Source organism: Saimiri boliviensis, chromosome 13, assembly GCF_048565385.1.
Source record: "Saimiri boliviensis isolate mSaiBol1 chromosome 13, mSaiBol1.pri, whole genome shotgun sequence".
Taxonomy (NCBI): Eukaryota; Metazoa; Chordata; class Mammalia; order Primates; family Cebidae; genus Saimiri; species Saimiri boliviensis.
Genome location: NC_133461.1, coordinates 50,695,677 through 50,708,704, shown reverse-complemented (window position 1 = coordinate 50,708,704; position 13,028 = coordinate 50,695,677). Strand labels below are relative to the sequence as shown.

Genomic DNA, 13,028 nt, shown 5'->3' with positions numbered 1-13,028 from the left:
TAATGTGCCTCTTCTGACTTTGGTAAAAATTAATAGTGTAATGCCTAGTCTGCCTATATCTAAAACCCATCTAGTGATAAAGCAGCCCATGTTCTCAAGGTAGAGGATACAGGTTCTGTCCAGCAGCCATTAGGTGGTGCTGCCTAACCAGCATTCCCTTCCCTGTTAGGTCACCTACATGAGTCCTGTTGCCTTTATTGTGGGTACAACGGCGAATATGAAGTGATTCTCTTATAAAAGGCGGAAGTGGCTGAAATTTCTCTATCACCTCTGTAAAACTTATCAGATACTCTTTTTCTCTGGAGAGTAGTCAATAGCTGCTCAAAGGAGGCAGCAGACATAGAAATGGCTGCTCAGACTGAAAAACAGGCATTGATATTTGAATAGCACTTTCCACTTTACAGAGAATTTTCACATGTCAGAGTTCCTGGAATATTGGTGGTATTTTCACGACATTTTTTGAATGAATAAATGGAGTACTGTAGGTATAGGAAATTAATTCTATGTTGACTTTTGATAATGTAGAAATTACATCAAAATTAGTTTATGAAAAAAGGTGGTTCTGAGACAACATGCATGACTATTGATAAATATGACACATAATAACACTGACTCTACTCATACTTATTCTATTGCAGGGCTGTTATGGAAGTCACCTTATAAGTAGAAAATTGAAATACAATAAGTTTTTTTAAGAGCATATTCTTGGTTCTCCTTATTTCCAAATGGTGCCTTCATTGAAGAATTTATTCTCCCTTATATAGCTATATATATGACTTTTCTTTTTCTATTTTCAAAAATGTGTTTAATTGACAAAAATTATATATATTTATTAGGCACAACCTAAGTTTTGAAATATGTATATGTTGTAGAGTGGCTAAATTGAGCTAATTAACATAACATTACCTCACATTGTTATTTTTTGTGGTAAGAACACTTACAATTGACTTTCTTAGTGATTTTCAAGCGTATAGCACATTGTTATTAACTATAATTACCATGTTGTTCAATAGATCTCTTGGCTGATTTCCTCCTGTCTGACTGAAATTTTGTATCCTTTGACCAACATATCCCCAGCCCTGACCCCCACCCCAAACCCCTGGAAACCACCATTCTACTCTCTGTTGTTAGTTTGACTTTTTTAGATTTCACATATCAGTGAGATCGTATGGTGTTTGTCTTTCTCGTCCCTGCTTATTTCACTTAACATAATGCCCAGGTTCATCCATGCTATACCAAATGACAGCATTTTATTTATTTATTTATTTATTTATTTATTTATTTAGACTGAATAGTAGGCCAGGCGTGGTGGCTCACTCCTGTAATCCCAGCACTTTGGCAGGCCAAGGCGGGTAGATCACGAGGTCAAGAGATGGAGACCATCCTGGTCAACATGGTGAAACCCCATCTCTTTTTAATTTTTTAATTTTAATTTTAATTTTTTAAAAGACGGGGTTTCACCATGTTGGTCAGGCTGGTCTTGAACTCCTGACCTCAGGTGATCTGCCTGCCTTGGCCTCCAAAGTGCTTGGATTACAGGCATGAGCCACCATGCCTGGCCGAAACCCCGTTCCTATTAAAAATACAAAAATTAGCTGGGCGTGGGGGCACACGCCTGTAGTCCCAGCTACTCGGGAGGTTGAGGCAGGAGAATTGCTTGAACCCAGGAGGCGGAGGTTGCGGTGAGCCGAGATCGCGCCATTGCACTCTAGCCTGGGTAACAAGAGAAACTTCGACTCAAAAAAAAAAAAAAGACTGAATAGTATTCTATTATGTATATACTACATTTTCTTTATCCATTCATCTGTTGATGAACACTTAGGTTGATTCCATATGTTGACTCTTGGGAATAATGCTGAAGTAAACATCAGGGTGCCAATGTCTTTTCAATATACGGATTCCGTTTCATTTAGGTATATACACAGTAGTGGGATTGTTGGATCATATGATGGTTCTTTTTTTTTTTTTTTTACATGTTTTGAGTAACCTTCATACTGTTTCCATGACGGCTGTACAAATTTACATTCCTACCAACAATGTGCAAGGACTCTATTTTCTCCACATCCTCTACAACACTTTTTATCCTTCATCTTTTTTGTGATAGTCATTCTAACAAGTGTGAGGTGATATCTCATTGTGGATTTAAGTGGCATCTCCCTGATGATTAATGTTAAACCCTTTTCATATACTTTTTGGCTATTTGTATGTATTTTTTGATAAATGTCTATATTTTTTATACCTATTTTTTTGAGAGCCTTTATCATGGAGGGATGTTGAACTTTGTCAACTGCTTTTTCTGTAGTTATTGAGATGATCATAGGTTTTTGGTCTTTCATTCTGTTAATGTGGTATATCACATTTATTGGTTTGTGTATATTGAATCATCTTTGCATCCCAGGGATAAGTCCCACTTGATCATGGTGAATAGTTCTTTTAATGTGCCGTTGCATTTGGTTTGCTAGTATTTTATTGAGGATTTCCATCTATGTTCATCAGTGCAGTTGACCTGTAATTTTCTTTTCTTGTGTACTTGTTTGGCTTTTTTTTTTCTTTTCAAACCAGGGTAATAGTAGTCACATAAAATGAGTTTGGAGATGTTCCCTCCGCAGCAATCTTTTGAAAGAGTTTCAGGATTGGTATTAGTTCTTAAAATGTTTGGTAGAGTTCAACAGTGAAGCATCAGGTGCTGGGCTTTTCTTTGTTGGGAAACATGTTATTACTGAATCAGTCTTCTTGCTTTTTATTGGTCTGTTCAGATTTTTCTACTTCTTCATGATTTAGTCTTGATAGGTTTTATGTGTCTAGGAATTTATTTATTTCTTGTAGGCTATCTGATCTGTTGACATAAAATTGTACATAATAATCTTTGTATTTCAGTGGTATCGGTTGTCATGTCTTCTCTTTCATTTCTGATTTTACTTGAGTCTTTTTTCCTTAGTCTAGTTAAATGTTTTCTGAATTTATCTTTTCCAAAAACCAACTCAGGGTTGTTGATCTTTTCTAATTTTTTTCAATTCTCTTTCTCTCTTTTTCTTTTTTGAGATGGAATCTCACTCTGTCGCCCAGGCTGAAATGCAGTGCAGTGGTGCAATCTTGACTCACTGCAACTTGTGCCACCCAGATTCAAGCAATTCTCCTGCCTCAGCCTCCTGAGCAGCTGGGATTATAGGCACATACCACCAGGCCCAGCTAATTTTTATATTTTTAGTAGAGATGAAGTTTCATCATGTTGGCCAGGCTGGTCTTGAACTCCCAATCTCAGGTGATCTGCCTGCCTGCCTCTATTCTTTCTTTCATTTATTTTTGCTATGGTCTTTATTATTGTTCTTTTTCTAGTTCCTTGAGTCATGAGACTATTTATTTGAGATCATTTTGCTTTTTGATGTACGTGTTTATTGCTATACTATTCCCTCTTACAATGGCTTTTGCTGCATCCCTTAAGTTTTGCTCTGTTGTGTGTCCATTTTAATCTGTCTCAAGATATTTTAAATTTTTCCATTAAATTTCTTCCTTGACCCATTTGTTGTTAAAGAGACTGTTGTTTAATGTCCATGTTTTTATGAATTTTTCAAGACTCTTCTTGTTATTGATTTCTATGTTGTTTCATAACATTGTAGATATAATTTCAGTCCTCTTCAATTCATTAAGACTTGTTTTGTGGTTTAATATGATCTATTCTGGAGAATATTTCATGTGTTCTTGAAAAGAATGTGTATTCTATTGCTATTGGATGAAAAGTTATGTATATATTTGTTAGGTCTATTTAGTCTAGTCTAAAAGTTATTGTATTACAGTCTATCTCTCCCTTCAGATCTATTAGTATTTGTTCTATATATTTAGGTGCTCTGACATTGGGTGCATATATATTTACAATTGTTATATCTCCTGTGTAAATTGACTCCTTTATCATTATATAATGACCTTGTTTTTACAGTTTTGACTTAAAATCTATTTTATCTGATATAAATATGGCTACTTTTGCTCTCTTTTGGCCTCCATTTCCATAGAAGATCTTTTTTCATTCTCTCATTTTTAGTCTATGTGTCCTTAATGGTGAAGTAAGTCTCTTGTGGGCAGCATATAGTTGGGTCTTTTTTGATCCATTCAGCTACTTTTAATATTTTTTTGATTAGAGAATTTATCCATTTATATTGAAGATAATTATACTACTGCCATTTTGTTAATTGTTTTCTGGTTGTTTTAAATATAGACACAGATCCTTTGCTTCTTTCTTCCTCTGTTGCTGTCTTCCTTTGTGATTAGGTGGTTTTCTCTAGTGGTATGCTTTGATTTCTTACTGTTTGTCTTTTGTATGTCTATAGTAGGTTTTCACTTTGTTGTAATTATGAAGCTTACATAAAACACTTTATAACAGGCTATTTTAAGCTGATAACAACTTTGATTGCATATACAATTCTTTACTTTTATCCCACCCCACCCACAATTTTGTTTTTGATATCATAATTTACATGTTTTTGTATTGTGTATCCTTGAATTGTAGCTGCTACTATTTTGTTTTATTTTTTGTTATATTATTATTTTAAATAAGTTTTTTCTTTAAACTGTTATAGTCATGATGTGTTATCTACATACCACCATTACTGTATTAGAGTATTCTGAATTCAACCATGTACTTTTACCAGTGAATTTTATACTTTTATGTGCTTTTAATTAGCATCACTTTATTCCAGCTTGAAGAATTCCTTTAGCATTTTTTATAAGGCAGATCTGGTGGTGATGTACCTCCTCAGCTTTTGTTTGGGAAAGTCTTTATCTCTTCATTTCTGAAGGACAGTTTGCCAGGTAAATATTCTTGGTTGGCAGTTTTTCTTGTTTTTTTTTTTTTTTTTTTTTTTTTTTTTTTTTTTTTTTCTTCAGCACTTTGAATATACTGTCCCATTTTCTCTTGGCCTATATGGTCTCTTTTGGCCTATATGGACTAGCGGTTCACTGCTAGTCTTATTGGAATGTATTTATTATTTCATTCTTTTTTCTTTCTGCCTTTAGTATTCTCTTTGTATCTTTGAGTTTTGACAATTTGATTTTAATTTGTCTTGGTGTAGATTTGTTTGGATTGAACATGATTGAAAAATGTTGACCTTCTTTTTTCTTATTATTTATGTCTTTTCCCAGATTTGAAAAGTTTTATGCTATTATTTCTTCAGCTTTCTACTTCATCACTCTCTTCTCTTTCTTTAATTCCTATAACTGGAATATTTGCTCTTTTGATGCTGATACATAAATACCTTAAGCTTTCTTTATTCCTTTTCATTGTTTTTTCATTTTTTCTTCTCTGACCATACATTTTCAAATAATGTGTCTTTGAATTTTCAAATTCTTTCTTCTGTTTTATTGATTCTGTTGTTGATGCTCTCAATTTCATTTTTCATTTCATTCCTTGTATTTTTCAGCTTTGAATTTGCTTGGTTTTAAAAAAATAATTTCAGTCTCTATTAATTTTCTCATTTTGGTCATTATTTTTCTGATTTTGTGAAATTATTTCTCTGTATCTTCTGGAGGTTTGCTGAGCTTACTTAAAATAATTCTTTTGAGTTCTTTGTTGGGCAGATTGTAAGTCCCCATTTCTTTAGGGTCTGTTACTGAAGCTTTAATTTGTTTCTTTGGTGAGGTCATGTTACCTTGATTGTTCTTGATCTTTGTGGTTATGCATTGGTGTCTGTGTATTTGAAGAAGTAGAGACTTATTCCAATCTTTGTAGACTGGCTTTTTCTGGGCAAACCCTTTACTAGTCAACTCATCCAGAGTCATGTGTGTGTGGCCTGGCCTTGAGGCTAGCCTGGAGCCTGTCTGGGAGAGTTGACCTGGTACTGGGGCCTGTCGAGAGCCTGGGGACACTGAAGTCAGCCTGGAAATAGGGTATACTTGGGAACTAAGTCTCCCAGGCAGGCCTGGAATCTGGGGATATAGGATCTGCCCTGGTGCCAAGGCAAGTCTGGAGGCTCAGCCTGCCAGACTGGCCTGGAGTCTGAAGTCATTGCTGCCCAGTGCTGGATTTTACTAGGGCTGGCTCAGGGTTGGAGTCTGAGGCAGTCTGGTGCTCACTTTCCTCTCTTTCCCCCAAACAAAGGCTATCTCTCTTGATTCTGTGCTGCCTGGGATTGTGGAGGGTGTCATGGGTGGGTAATATGAACTTTTCTTCCTACCCTCTCTTCTTTTTCTTTTATTTACTTATTTATTTTTTTGAGATGGAGTCTTGCTTTTATCACCCAGGCTGGAAAGTAATGGCGTGATCTCGGCTCGCTGCAACCTCTGCCTCCCAGGTTCAAGTGATTCTCCTGCCTTAGCTTCCCGAGTAGCTGAGCTTACAGGTGACTGCCACCATGCCTGGCTAATTTTTTTTGTATATTTTTAACAGAGATGGGGTTTCACCATGTTGGCCCAGCTGGTCTCGAACTCCTGACCTCAAATGATCTGACTGCCTCTGCCTCCAAAAGTGTTGGGATTACATGCATGAGCCACCACACCTGGCCTACCTTCTTCAACACATCTTTTCTGTGCTACACCCAGGTACTGTAATCACTCACTTGGTTTCCTTAGCTCTTGTGAAGGTATTTTTATGTGTGAATAATTGTTCAAATTGATGTTTTTGCAGGGGCATGAGCACTGGAAAGTACTATTTTGTAGTCTTTCTTGAGTCTTTTCACTTCCCAGTTTACATATACTGCTCTCAAATGATTTTGGGGAGTTGGCAAGATAAAAAATTCCTAGATGCAGTATGCACAGTTTCTTTTACCATCCTGAGAGTGTTTTTATTTACCCATGAAATTCATAAAATTTAATTTAAATAAGCAATGCACCTTCTTAAGATATTTTGTGACTGGCTTCTAAAAACTTCTCTATGGGATATTATCTTGGGAAGGAAATGTAAACTTTGATATTCTAGCTCTCAATTCTGAAATGCACCTGATAGGTATTTTAGCCTGATTGATTACTAACTCCAGGAATTGTTTTAGGCAGTTTCTCCTTGTGGGGACCCTGAGAGATTAGGTGGACTCACAAATTCTTGTATTGTCTTTTGCTGGGGATTGCTGATTCTATAAAAGGAACCCTATTGTGTCTAAGGTTCTTCAAGTTCCATTCTAAAAACACTCGGAATGGTGGAAGTTGTGGTTCCCAGAGTATTCTTAGGAATAGTAACTTAAAATATCTTTGAAATTTGAGAAAAAATACTACGATATCACAAAAAAGAAAGTATACTATCCTACACAATTTGAATTATGTAAATAAGAAGTAGGAATTATTCCTCATCCATTCTTTCTGGTATCATTCTCCATCGGAAGTAAATATGGCATATATTTACATTCTCCGTCCTTGTTAAATATAGTATATATCTCCTCTAACTCTTTCCTCTGTTGCTGTATTTCCTATAATTCTATACATCTTTTTGTCTATTTTTCTTTGCATACATAGCACACATACACGACCATTTTCTTAGTATCTTTTATAAAAAATAAAAATGGCTATATAGTATTCCACTGTGTAGATGTATCACAATTTATTTTACCTTTTTTCTATTGATGCTCATTTTGTAATATTCACTTTTTCTTGGCTACGTATGCTGCAGTTAACATCTATATGCACCTGTCTTTGTCCTCTTTGGACTTTTAAAATTGAAGATCCTGTATATGAGGGAAAAAAGAATGACATAGTACCTACTATTTAAACTCACCCAACATTTATGTCTTTATCAATGTTACATTGTTGATCACCCTTTGTAATTTTGTGCTATGGTCAGAGGATGACCAATGCTTCCAGCTCTTTGAGAGGCCTTTGGTCTAGGCTCTAAATGAACACAGGTTTTAAAACCCAGTGTTGATAGAAAGCGATGGTGGATGGGGAATAGTTTATAACTCCCTACAATTTTACATTCTCCCACACCTCTTAGAATTTTTCTCTGAGAATGTTATGTAGTCATTACTTCAAGAAAGCTTTAGCTTTTCAATTGCGGCTGCATGTCTCTTTTCCTTGTTTTATTAAAAATAATATTTAAAAAACAATGGCTGGGCATGATGGCTCATTCCTGTAATCTCACTGCTACAGGAGGCTGGGGCAGGGGGATTACTTGATCCCAGAAGTTCAAGGCTGCAGTAGGCTATGATCATACCACTGCACTCCAGCCTAGGTGACAGAACAAGACCATGTCTTAAAAAAATTAATTTCCTTATAGAAAACATGCCATTTTTTCTTTCACACCTTCCCTTTCTTCTTCTCTCCCCATCTCTTCCACTCTTCCTTTATCCCTCCTTCCTTCCTATCTTCTTTCTACCACCTTGAGAACACAACTATATATATATATATATATATATATATATATATATATATATATATATATTTTTTTTTTTTTTTTTTTTTTTTTTTTTTTTTGAGACGGAGTTTCGCTCTTGTTACCCAGGCTGGAGTGCAATGGCACGATCTCGGCTCACCGCAACCTCCGCCTCCTGGGTTCAGGCAATTCTCCTGCCTCAGCCTCCTGAGTAGCTGGGATTACAGGCACGCACCACCATGCCCAGCTAATGTTTTGTATTTTTAGTAAAGACGGGGTTTCACCATGTTGACCAGGATGGTCTCGATCTCTCGACCTCGTGATCCGCCCGCCTCAGCCTCCCAAAGTGCTGGGATTACAGGCTTGAGCCACCGTGCCCGGCTTAGAACACAACTATATTTATCAGTTAAACTTCCCATTTAGAATGCATTAGAATTACATTTTGTCAAGGAAATTCTAGTTTAAAATTAAAGTAAGGAAGTGGACAATATGCTTTTTTCTCTGATAGCTCTTTTTTGGCAAGTCAGGATTGATGGAGTCCCAGGTGGTTACCAGCTCTCAAAAGTGAGCTATAATACAAGTGCATTCTAAGATTTCCTGTTAGAACTCTGCTAAGACAAAGATGACTGTGTCTTACGGCCGTAAGCTATGGTGATCCTGGAAATTTTTATCATAATGGTGTAATTTCAAGGTGGCTCACCTTTCACGGTGATCTTTTTTAGAATTTAGAGAGAAAATAGTTTGACAAAGATGGTAAAGTTAAGATAAATGATTGCAGTAATTCTTGCAATTAAATATCACCAGAGGGATGATAGATATATAAAAGAAGAAAGCATCCTGAGATGAAGGCAAGAAAAAGTAAGGTTGTCTTACAGTATCCACATTTTAGGAAGTGTTTGCATAGGAGAGGTTTAACCTGGATATTTTCTAATCTGAATATCAAATATAATTTGTAACCACATCATAAAAATTTTATACTATTTATGGGGAAAATTAATTTATGAAATTAGGTTAATTAACAATTAGCTACTTAACAAAAAATTTTCTGATGTGTCACTGGCACATATATCGGACACAGGGACATATATTAGAGCAAATATGTCAACTTCTTCTCTGATGAGTACACTGATTAGATCATATATGGCTGACCTGCTCCAGTTACCTTAAGTTTAAAATAACAAGATTTGGCTCTGTTAATCATTAAAGGTGGCCCATTAGGTCTGGCTGCTTAGAAATCTATTTGTGGTTGAGGCATTTTTCACAGTGGTAGCATGAAATTTCAGGACCATTGTCCAGGCTATGATCATCTATAGAGAAATAGTCACAGCTTCCCTGCATGAAAAGAGTGAAGCATGTTGCCATGTTTTGTTTTCCAGAATCTAAGGTATAATAAATTACACCAAAGCAATAATCAGTGTTCCCGATCCTGTCTGTGATTTGCCTTTATTGTTTTCCAAGAGGAAGCCTCGCACATGTAAAACCATATGCTCGATCACTTTTCAAGTTGTGATGTTTCATCTGGGAGTGATTTGAGCCCCTGCCCCTCTACATTTCTTTTATGCCTCCAAGATTAAAAGACCATATTCAGTCTTATTTTTATTGCATCTTTTGGAGGAGGCACAAAAACAACAACTCTTAGCAGGGGAAGGAATTGTATGCTATCTGATCTAGAAACAGATGCTACTGATTGCGAAGATCACAAGCAAGAATATACATAGTCCTGTATCTTTCAAAGTAAAGATGGCCCTGACAATAAAAAAGGAGAAACTACCTCTATATCATCCCAAAATATCATTTTATGTTTAATAAAATGAAATTACTCCTTTGACTAAAATAAAACCCTTAGTGGATCACCCAATCAAAAAAGTCAGTTAACACAGAGAAATGTAAAAATAGCTTACACGAATCTTATGTGCTGTGGCTCATGCCTGTAATCCCAGCACTTTGGGAGGCCGAGGCTGGTAGATCACTTGAGGTCAGGAGTTGGAGATCAGCCTGGCCAACGTGGTGAAGACCCCCAGCCTGGCCAACGTGGCGAAGACCCGTCTCTACTAAAAATACAAAAAATTAGCTGGGCATAGTGGTGGCCTCCTGTAATCCCAGCTACTTGGGAGGCTGAGACAGGAGAATCCCTTGAACCCAGGAGGCAGAGGTTGCAGTGAGCCAAGATTGTGCCACTGCACTCCAGCCTGGGCAACAGAGCAAGACTCCATCTTAAAAAAAAAAAAGAAACCCATAATTATATGCCAATTCACCAGCTTTGTGAAGCAAGAAAAGGCCTTGTCCTTGAGTTTGGATCTTCTAATTCATGTTCTTCATTGGCTCTCACAGACAAGTGACACCCACACAGCATCACTGACCATGTGAAACTTCAGTTTCTTAGGCTAAGGAAGAATTTACAGAAACTTACAAAGCAATCTAAAACTACTACTCTTCCCATTTTGAAATGCTTTGATTTCCTCTCTCGATCTTTTACGGTTGTCTTGCTCAAACTTAAGACAACATTATTTTTTTTTAAGGTGAGCTGACTTTATAGTCTCTTTTTAAAGAGTCTCTTTTTTGATTTGTTTCTTTTCAGAGGTAGTAGATCTTTTGTTCTTCATATTCATAATTGCTTTTAATAATATTTAATGAAACTGCACAATGACAGTAATAAGTACCACTGGCATTACTGGATTTAGAAATAGAAATCCTCGGCCAGGCGCAGTGGCTCACGCCTGCAATCCCAGCACTTGGGGAGGCCAAGGCGGGTGGATCACCAGATTAAGAAATGGAAACCATCCTGGCCAACATGGTGAAACCCTGTCTCTACTAAAAATACAAAAAATTAGCCGGGTGTGGTGGCGCGTGCCTGCGGTCCCAGCTACTCTGGAGGCTGAGGCAGGAGACTCGCTGGAAACCGGAAAATGGAAGTTGCTGTGAGCCGGGATCACGCCACTGAGCCCCAGCCTCGCGATAGAGCGAGACTCTGTCTCAAACAAAGAAAAAAAAAAAGTAGAAATCCTCACATGTTGCTAGGCATAGAAGACAGGGTCTGGGACAGAACTGTATGGATATACAGTACTAGTGAGTGGCCTACAGTTGTGAGAATTTGGTATTCCATGATACCGACCAGTGGCAGCGAGAGCTCCAATCAATCTTTCCTACTTGAATAGAGGCTGGTGAAGAGATAGTTTCTGATTTATTAATATCAAGTATGAAGGTTCTTGTAGGTCAACAGCTGTATCAACATACAGAATGGCAGCCCTTTGATAATGCCCCTTGTCTTTAAGTAAATGCAGTTTAAAATCCAGTGTTGTTTTGCAGATTCAATGAATCTATTCAGGCAATAGAAATGTATAAATCAACAAAATCTGCTTATTATAAGACTTTTGAGTAGATGGTATCTCAAATTATGTAGCTCTTTCACATTTATTTTTCTCTTCTTTTTTCCTAAAAGAGATATGCATTATAAACAAAGGGAAATAGCTGTATTCAACAATAGTAAAAAAAAAAAACAAAAAACAAAAAACAAAAAAAAAAAACTCTTGGTGTAATTTAATGTTGGAAATCAATACTGTATGTCCCCGATTGAATTGAGAGGTGGAGATGAAGACTTTTATTGCCCCAGGTACACTGGAAAATGTTGTGACGCCTGCAAGCCTGAAGTCAGCCAAAGGGTATCTAGTCACTACATGTTTTCATTGCTCCTAATAGTCTTTGGCTTTAGGCTACCGCCTGCTCTGCCTAATGATAGGGCCAACCTTGACCAGGAGCCCTCTGAACCTTCCCCAAGGGGCTCCTTGGTGCTTGTTCACCCTCTGACATCAACCTGCAGAGTATATGAAATAGAAATCTTAATGAAAGAAGGGCGGACTGCGATTTTCCTGTGCGCCCGTCTGGCTAAACTCCTAGCATTTTATGATTAATTTGATTTTTAAGTCATCCTGAGCTGTATCTGCATCTCTGCTCCCTTTTATCTTTTCTCAGCATCACAACCTTTCCTACAAAGCTTATTTCAAGGGGAAACTGTTAGAATTCAAATCACTCCTGTTTCACGCTCTTCTGTTTGTTTGGGATTCTAGCTGACAAGATGTCCTTCAAATGATTGCTTTTAGTAAAATCAAAGTGACTTGAGGACCAAAAACTTTGATAACTGGATAAGTGTTTTAGATTACTTCAGGGTTCTTCTTGCAACTTGGCTGGGTGTGAAAACGGAACTGTTAGTGATGAAGAGGGCTGAGGCCTGTGTTCTAGATTGTTTGCGGAATTCTAAATCAGCACCAGGAAAGGGCTCGGAGGAAGCCGACACTCTGTGAGACCTCAGAAGCAACCTGGAGCCAGGTCTTTCGTTTAAGAATGTTTCTAAACTGGGATGACTGGCTATTTTTGTTGTTGTTATTGTTGTCAGATGCCTTGGGGCACCAACAAATGAGAGTGGGTTCTTGTCTGCAGAGGGTTATTTTCTTTTTAAAAACAACGTTGGCCGGGCGTGGTGGCTCAAGCCTGTAATCCCAGCACTTTGGGAGGCCGAGGCAGGTGGATCACGAGGTCAAGAGATCGAGACCATCCTGGTCAACGTGGTGAAACCCCGTTTCTACTAAAAATACAAAAAATTAGCTGGGCATGGTGGCGCGTGCCTGTAATCCCAGCTACTCAGGAGGCTGAGGCAGGAGAATTGCCTGAACCCAGGAGGCGGAGGTTGCAGTGAGCCGAGATCGTGCCATTGCACTCCAGCCTGGGTAACAAGAGCGAAACTCCGTGT

The 13,028-nt window shown here is 37.5% G+C and overlaps 1 long non-coding RNA gene across 3 annotated transcripts in view; it reads left to right on the top strand.

The window, feature by feature from the left end:
• Positions 1-13,028, top strand: part of LOC141580804 (uncharacterized) — a 262,687-nt gene that overhangs the window by 114,457 nt on the left and 135,202 nt on the right. For all 3 annotated transcript variants that reach the window (XR_012513136.1, XR_012513134.1, XR_012513135.1), the window contains exon 3: positions 6,377-6,528. This is a non-coding gene — a long non-coding RNA (uncharacterized LOC141580804). The remainder of the gene's footprint in view (positions 1-6,376; positions 6,529-13,028) is intronic.